This window comes from Helianthus annuus, chromosome 1 (assembly GCF_002127325.2).
Source record: "Helianthus annuus cultivar XRQ/B chromosome 1, HanXRQr2.0-SUNRISE, whole genome shotgun sequence".
NCBI lineage: Eukaryota > Viridiplantae > Streptophyta > Magnoliopsida > Asterales > Asteraceae > Helianthus > Helianthus annuus.
In genome coordinates, this window is record NC_035433.2 from 139072348 (window position 1) to 139082108 (window position 9761).

Sequence of the window (9761 nt, forward strand, 5' to 3'; positions counted from 1 at the left end):
CGAAGTTGTAATCAATAGGAGAAACAATGGTTCCTCTGGATTTTAGATTCAAAGCAATGACAATTACGTGTTTAAGTTGTGACAATCACATAGACATGATTGTTGGATTCGATTAACTGATTGTGATTATCCTAAGACTACTTACTTCGATTGTAAAAACAATGGAAGGTTATTAGAAGAACAATCAATTGGAATTACTAACCCTAACCCCCGTCAAATGTATCCCAATTACTAGAAATCTCGGGAATTGAATGAATTAGAATCAAGCATTAAGTAAAACCAACTGTTTACAATTCAATCAATCAAAATCAAACGGTAAAAAGCATCGAATGCTTAGATTACCGAAGTTCACATTTGTTTCAAACACATAAAAGTCAAAACTTTTAAGAATCCTCCATCCGAAGGAAACCACTAAGAACTTAGCCTCTCATGGTAGCTGATTGATCGTCAAAGATTTGAAGAACGGTTGAATTCATGATCGATTCGGTTAGTGTAGGAAGAATGATGATGATGTTGATGAGAGTTGAGAGCCCCAAAGATGCTTATTTGTTGCCAAATTTCGTAGTAGATGTGATGATTTCGAAAATTAGGGTTAAAACCCTTTTAGTCTCATCCATAAAGTCAACTTTGCGCACTTACGAGATCCCCGCCGTAAGCTGCGTTCATAGGACCGTAACTTACGGTCCTTTATATTTTGCAATAACATGTCAATCGTAAGTCCTGTTTCTCAACCGTAAGTCATGTTCCAAGCTTTCTGTAAACTTTTTATTCCTCTTCACGTCAACCATAAATCACGATTGACAAACCATAAGCCACATCGCAACTATGGCTCTCATCTATGCCTTCACACACAACTTTCACATATTGAGACTTTAACCCCTTGGACTTCAATCTTTCGTATTTCTCGCACATCCATGATATTTTATGACCCGAAATAACTCGAAACAATTCCGGAACACCATGTTTATTATCCTCGAGCGTTCTGTTCCACTTCCATGCACTTTAACTTTACCGAATTAAGCGTTTAACCTGAAAAATCATAATCTCGTGTAGTTATCACATTTGAAGTATATAAACACCTAAAACGTAATAAAACACGTAAGATTATAACGTTAACGCTCGTATTTCACACTCTCCATCATTGACCAAATGACCAAAGTTTTGACAGCAAACAAATGACCAAATGACCAAAGTTTTGACAGCAAAAAAATGACCAAATGACCAAAGTTTTGATAGCAAACAAATGACCAAACTTTTGACTGACCAAATGACCAAACTTTTGACAGCAAACAAATGACCAACCTTTTAACAAAAAACACATGACCTGCATAATAAAGATTACATTATAACAAAATGACCTGCATTATATATTAAACATCAGTACATTCCAAAAACCTTGAAACAACCCAAACAAACATAAGTTCAAAACATTAGTTCAAACCATTACATCAGTTCAAAACATTACATAAGTTCAAACTATTACATCAGTTCAAAACATTACATATTAAACATCAGTACCAACGGATCAGGCCTTCCTTTTTCCTCTACCCTGCTTCTTTTCAACCTTCACCTTTTGGACATTTTTACCCTCACCACCTTTTTTCACAGTTTTTGACTTGACCCCTTTCTTTTGTTGATCAAGTGGCAGACCTGTACATGTCCTGCTGTTGTGGCCTTTTCTTTTACACCTACCATAAGATCCTTGCATGTTTTTCTTGGATAACTTGCCTGCCCTCTACACATTCTCTTTCTCAACCACTGATCTCTTTCTTTTCTTTTTGGTCTGCCTACTGGCTTGTGATATTTTGGTGCTGTGATTGTAGTGGGAACCTGTGATTTGTTCCATAGACACATGCCATTGATGGGAAACACTTTGAAGGAGTAAACTTGTTTCGAGGTATCAAGATGGTATACTGGATGCACCCAGGACTCTGGAATCCCAACTTTTTGACCATAACTTTGCATATTCCATATGGTAGCAATAACATGGGAACATGGAATTCTAGTAATGTCTCATTCTCCTGCATGTGCAAGTTTTCTGTGCCATGTCTACCGCACATTTCCACTTCTCTGGTCCTGCAACACCATACTGACCCCTCCATTCCAGCTAACCCTGCAACCTGTAACATTTTTCTTGATCTCATCAAACAGTTCTGTAGCAAATGGTGTGAGAGGCCCATCAGTCTTGTCAATAACTTGCAGCACATTGACTATTCTCCTCATGCAGTACTCCCTGATGTATTCTAAGATTGTGATGATTGGTTTATCTCAACCATCTAGGATCTTGGAGTTAAAGACCTCACACATGTTATTGAGTAATACATCAGATTTTCCTCTTCCTACAAATAAAGCAATACTACATAATTAATTGAGTTTTCACATATAAGGACAATTATACTAAGAAAACAGGTACTGACCTGAGAAATATGATCTGGACCAGTGTTTAGGGTCTATCTTAGACAACCACAGACATGCCTTTGTGTTCATCCTTTTCAGTTCTTCCATTGTCTTCTCAAAATAAAAAAAAACTATTGTGCTTGTTGCTAGTTTCCATAAGATGTCTTTATAAGCCCTCCCTTTGAATGTTAGTTGCATGTTTTCGTGAATGTGTCTGACACAGAATCTGTTGATGCGTGTCGGTGTTAATATATTTTTAGTTATATTTTAAGCCCTTTTTAACACTTTAGTCAAGTTTTAAATTTATAAAACACGATATTTTACTAACACTAAACACACATATGGGCAAGTGCACCTATCGTGAGCGTAGTATAGCGTTGGTAAAATACCGAGGTCGTCCAAGGACACAAGAGCGCGCTTTTAGTACCGGTTTATCCTCAACGTCTAATCAAATCAAAAGTTTAGAAAAAGTTTTAAACATGAAAATAAAAACTAAAAATGCTGAAAAATAAAATAAAATAAAAACAGATAGACAAGATGAATCACTTGGATCCGACTCGCCTTTAGTGTAACCTTTGATGATTTCCGCACTTTTGCACTTTTTAAGATATTATCTTAGTTATAGTAGTAGGCCCCTCTTTTGAAGGTGACGTTACCCTCAACCCATTAGTTTAAGTCAGCAAGGATACAATCCTAAAGGGTCAGAATATTGAAAGATAATTAATTAAGTTATTAATGCGTAATGTGATAGGCCCTTCTTTTGAAGGTGACGTTACCCTCGGCTAAGTGGTTTGAGTTAGCATGGATACAATCCTAAGTAGCCGGGTTAATGTAATAATAGTAGTTTACATATGAGGGGATCAAGCCATTCGTACCCCCGCCATCCAATACCAGTGGGTATTGAAGGAGGTCCTAGTAGCTTGACCCAGGTCCTTGCAGGATCTATACACTGAACAAGGCAAGAACCTTACCAAACCATTCCCTTAACCCCCGACCAGGTAGCCAACATATCTCTATATAGACCGTAGAGATATGAATAGTGTAAATCTTTTATTTTATATAGACAGACAGTAAAATAACGCCAAGACACCACAGACAAATGATAAGGAAGTTTCACCTTCAACATAAGAAACTAGTTATTAAAGTCATTAATACAAAACCAAATAAAAAGTGTGAAAAGATTAAAAAAACAAAAGTATTACACTAAATGCTTGTCTTCACCAAGTGATGTAAGAGACTTAGGCAAACATGGCCTTTGATTGTCAAGAACTCTTACTATCAATCTTGGATCCTGAGACTACTACACACACTCTATGATGGATGATGGTGGTGGATGTGGGTTGTGATGGTGGTGGAGTGTGGGTGAAGTGGAAGAGAGGTGGTTTGCCAAGGGATGCTTTTGAAGTGAACCAAGCACCTCTATCTATAGCCTGCACAGAAGCCCGGACACGGCCCCGTGTCCATTGAGCACGACCCCGTTTCCATCCACTTTCTCTTTCTTAATTAATTGCAATTTGTCTGCATTAGCTCCACACGCCCCCGTGTCCGCTGGGCACGACCCCGTGTGAAGAAGCGTATCTGTACTATCAAGATTTGCTTGGATTCTGCGAATCTTAGCGTTGACCACGACCGTGTTGAGCTGGGCACGCCCCCGTGTCGGGAATAGAAGCTTCTACAACTTTGTCTTTTCTGCAGACACTTAGCCACACCCCCGTGTCCGCTGGGCACGAGGCTGTGTTCATCCTTCTGATCTCTTGTTTTTGCTTGGGAAGATGCTGTCGAGGGGTCGGGCATGCCACGTTTATTCCTTTTTTTGTATTTATGTTAGATTTGGCTGCATTTTTGTTTATTTTGTTCATTTACCCTCATTTACTCCCGAAAATACAAAAGGAAGACAAAAGCACACTTTTTCCAACATTAGCACTAAAAAGGGTTAGTTTTATGCCTCATTTGATGTAATTTATATGTTGCATTTTACACACATCACTGTGCTCAGCACATGGGAATAATCTTGACACAACTTAAAGAATCCCATTTGTCAAATTAAAAACATTTATTTAGATTAACATTTACCAACATAATATATTGTATATAAGATATAAAAAACTAACCTTTTGTCTATCACTCATGAACACAAAGTTTGACATTGGTCCAATGTCTAAATCTTCTCTAAGCAACTCTAGGAACCATAACCAAGAATTGTTATTTTCTGCCTCAAAATGGCATATGCAACAGGGTATATGCCATTGTTATTGTCAACACCCACAACTGTTAGAACTTGACCAGGATAAGGTCCTTTCATAAAGGCACCATCAACCCCCAACAGATCTCTGCCAATTGCTTTAAAACCTGCTTTTAAAGATCCCAAGCAAACATAAACTCTCTTAAACTGTCTTGTAGTTGAATCTGGATCTAATGCAGGCTCCATTTCCAATCGAATTGTTGAATCTGGGTTAGGTCTATGCAGTTCCTTAATATAACCCCTAAGGTGAGCATATTGAGCAGTAAAGTCACCATGTAAGACATTTTGTGCTTTAGATTTGGCCCTATAAGCTTTCATTCTAGAAATCTCAACCTGATATTTTCTTTGGAACTGTTCTTGCACTGCTTTGATAGGTATACTTAGATTATCTTCGATATGTTCTACAAGCTCCCGAGCAAGAAAAGTAGAAGTACAAGCTTTGATGACTCGGCTATGTAGGCATTTATGATGGTGGTTGAAGGTTTTAACCAACCATGTTTCAGTCTCTTTGTCAAGAGATACAAGTACAACCCAAGGGCATTTGTTTTCATCAGGGTTTTTCCTATGCCCCGTTTTTCCTATGCCCCCTGCCCCCTTTATGTTTTTGCTGAACAGTCATCTGCACTTGAGTCTTTTTCAATTCTGACCCTAAATTTCATTGTTTTTCACTTTTGGCCCCTTACCTTTTTTCCTCTCAACATCTACCTTCTTATCAAATGTAACTGTCTTTGAACCTTTTTCCCTCTCAACATCTAACTTCTTATCAACTGTAACTGTCTTTGAACCTTCTTGTGCAGCATGTCTGACCTCCTCAGTCCCTAAACCACCAAAACATGCTACCCTGACCCTATCAGCTTCATCCTTAACTATTCTCAGTTGTCTTCTGCTTTCCACTGTGTACCTCCTTATGAAATTCTTTACCTCCTCCTTTGTGCTAAAAATTTGTCCTACATAGAAATCATTTTCATTCCCAAACGCCCTTCTAGCATGCTTCAATTTTTTCTTTCTAATGTTTGTAAGATTCTCATCAGAATTACTACAACTATCAAAGTTGTCATTGTCTAGAACATTCACCTCAGAATCAAATTCATGTTTTTTTATCATCCACTTCTTCATCAACCATGAATTTAAAGTCTCTTATATCCACCTCATCTTCATCCACAACATTATTTTCATCTATAAAAAAGTCACTATCATCATTCTCTGTATTCTCATCACTAGCTTCTTCCTCATAGTCCTTATCTTCCTTATCACTCATGTCCTTGTCACTAACTTACTTAGGATCACTGTCATTAACTACCTTAGCATCATTGTCACTAACTACTTTAGCACCAGTAACCTTAACCTGTCGATCTAAAAATGGGTTAAATTCATCAATACACTTACTAACATGGATGTGTTCATGACAAGTAGCATTGGATGGAAGCTCAGATGTTTGGCTTAATGTGACATGATACTCTAAATCAGCATCCTTTGCTTCATCAAAAGCCTTTGTGCCACTTGATTCTCCAACTTCCTTTGCCTCATCATCTTCATGCCAACATATTGATAGAACTGTACTGCTTTGTGATGACTGAATTTTTGAACATTTGATGCCCCATTTTCCAAACACACATTAAGATACCGGTGACCATCCCTTACAAATGCAATCATTTTCTCAACATCTTCATCATTACTTACTAATATCAGTCCATTATTTAGGTCATGGGTTGTAGGGTCACACAAATGGAAGTAATAAGGGATATCATGATTATAACCTAGATTATTCCTAATCATCTCTAATTATGCGTAACCAAACTTCTCACTGTCAAGCAAATCAAAGAAGTCTATGTCTTCATTCATATACAATCGGCCAGGCGAATCTGTGGAATATCCTCCATGAATCATGTGTATGGTAAATAATGTTGGATAATCACCTAAAATGCATGTAAAAGATCATAATCAGTGGTAAGAAAAAACCTTTAATTTTGCCCTAATACACAAAAAATGGGTTGAATGAGTACCGTATGTCAGGTTTAGTGCAAGATTATCATCAGCAGTATGTGCTTGAATAGCCTCTGGTTCCATTAAAACTCTGCTTGATCGATTGTGCTTGAAGGTTTTGGGGATTTTGGGAGGAAATTTGAAGTGTTCGTATGAGTAATGAATTAGGTTATATAAATAAACAAGTTCAGTAAAGAAAATATTAAACAGGGCAGGTTGAAAAAAACTTAAATGCCCTCACGTGCATCGCATGTGAGGTCATTTAATTGGCTTTTTTGACGTGGTTAGGTGTAAAGGTTATAGGGTGTAACAAAACAGGAACAAAAAGGTTGATTTTTGCCGATTTCATAGTGAAAGGTATGAAGTGCAGTTTGGTATAACATAAAAGTTGATTTCTGCAATTTAGTAAAAAAAATATATATGCATTGCACGGTTGAATAAACCTGTATATTATATTGATAGAATAAAATATAATGGAATTTGTTAACATATACAACCGTCAAGATATGTATGTAAAAACATGAACATTGACGTAACATTTATCAATTTTGTTACTTTAACTTTAAATAATATTTCTCTCAACTGGGTATTAACTTTTATTTTTCAATACCTCCTATTTTTTATTATTATTTAACATATTGTATTTTTACCATTCTTACTATCCAACAATTTTAAATATTTTAAAGTTGTTAGAAATTACTCATAAAAATAATTATCATCATTATTCTTCAATTATAAAATTTTAACCATCATAATTTTGAATTTCGTGAAGATTTTATGTAAAAAAAAATACAAGTTTATTAAAGAAATAAAATTTATTTCAAATTAACTATCTTTAATAAAAAAAGTATTCATAATTAAATAGGGAGAGATGAAAGAAAACTCAAAAAGTGATGACTAGAATGAATGACATGTAACTCTCATTGTTTTTTTATTTTATTATATATGATTTTTTCTTGCCAACTAATGTTACTATACAAGCATTGTTATGTAAAGGTTGGACACGCAATCAATTTCATGTAAATAATTACAATTCAAATTTGAAATTCAAAATTCATAATTTGAAAGATCATATTGTATTCGTTACTAAGTGGCCGTTAGAATCGTACTTATTACTAAGTAGCCGTTAGAATTTAAATCAGTGTTGCCTTACAATGTTACCGTTACATCAAACTCTATAAGTAAACTCACGTTCTATGAAAAACTACACATTCATCATACCAGGAGATGAACTTTTAGGAGAATCGTGACCTCATGCATCCTTACATCCTTGCTCCACTTCGGTATCAGTATTCATTACCGGTTAGTTTATATTTGATTTTATTAGTGTTTTATAATTTGCTTTCGAGTAGTAATATAACATCTAAAATAAATGCTTTAATGTATAAAACACCTACAGAAAGTAATCAACATGATCATAGTCTCCCCAATTTTGTAACCATCCATTGTTTAAAAATCTAATCATCCGAATTAATTCCTTATTTTTACAGATTTCTACAACGTTTTTCTAAGCTTTAGGGTTTACAAGAAGAGTTGAACGAGTGATTCCGATGGCGAGATTCTCCATCGGTGAAGAATATGTCACGGACGATGATGTCCCTGTCCCCGAGAACCATTTCGTTGAAGATCAGCATCCGCTCATTAACAGAAATACCTTCCTTCATTTTAATATTTTCTTTCATAGAGAAAATGGTATTAGTGGGATTGACTTCTTCAAGAGAATAGGTGACTGTTCCTTCAACGTTCTTGATTGATATATTCATGATTTACGTGCTAGTGTGAGGGTGGAATCCTTCTTGATGCGCACGTTTTGATGTCCTCAACAAACCTTCTCTTAAAGATCTTTCCGGTGGCAGTCTTGACTAATAATATATGCGAACAAGGAAAAACAAAGATAATAAGTCAAATAATGGATGAAGTTAACCAAGTGGACTAAAATGACAAGGGTGAAATCTTTTTGTACTCACATGCGAAAAATGAAACCTTTGGACTAAACTGATAAAATTGCCCAGACCACAGGGACTAGTAATTATTTGGTATTGCTCAATTTTTGAGCTCTTTGCTGGCTGGTTTTCTCCTGGTTCAATCTTTGTTTTAATTTCTTGAGATATAGTGATATTTTAAGTTGTTTCAGTTTGTGAAATTATGTGTGTTATAGAGGAATGTATATAAAATGATCGAATTCTCCTTCTCGTTAACAGAAAAAATGGATGAAGTTAACATAGTTGACTAAAATGGCAACAGTGAAACCTTTTTGGACTCACAGACGAAAAATGAAACCTTTGGACTAAACTAGCAAAATAGCCCAAACCACATGGACTAAAATGGCATTTAACTCTAATTAGTATTATTCCTTTGGAGTTTGGTTATGTTAGCGACATCACTCCTGCTAATGTATGTTTAGTTAATAAGGATGCGGGGAGTTTAATTCGGAACTCATATAGGAATGGAACCTATTGTTGGTGCACTTGTGTCTGTACTTTGTCTGCAATCGGTCATGATGTAAACGATGTCCTTGTCAGTCCTGTAAGTTGACCAAGTCAACCGTCCTCCTGGTTTGACTCAGTCAACAGTTAGAATATGTTTGATGACTTGTCTGTCTCGAAGGATAAGAGATCGAAGGATGATGTGGATCCTTCGATCTCCACGAAAGATGTGCTTCTCGAAAGATAGTCTTTCGAGGTCCTTGTGATCCTTCGAAAGCATTGTATTCGATAGATGATCCTTCGGACCATCTATCGGATCCTTCGGACCAGACATCATGGGCTGGGTATATAAATACCCATGCAGTGTATGTGTTAGAGAGAGACACTTAGACAGACACACACACACTCTTTGAGAGAACCGGCTGTGAGAACACACACACTTAGAGAGTTTGCAATATACATTTGTAAACATTGTGCTTGTAACCGAAACCTTCATTCGCATTAATACAAGTAGTGTTAATCGGTGAACCTTTGTGTGTTTGTGTTTATACTTGCTTCATCCCGGTTTGCTTGCTAGCTTGGATTCCGCACTCGCTAGTGGGTTTGTATAACAAGGTTTGAGGTTCGTCATCCTCCGAGAGGGACCTACAAGTGGTATCAGAGCCAAGGCTCTTTACCTTGTTTAAAACCGGGTTTGTTCAAGTTCTTGGTGT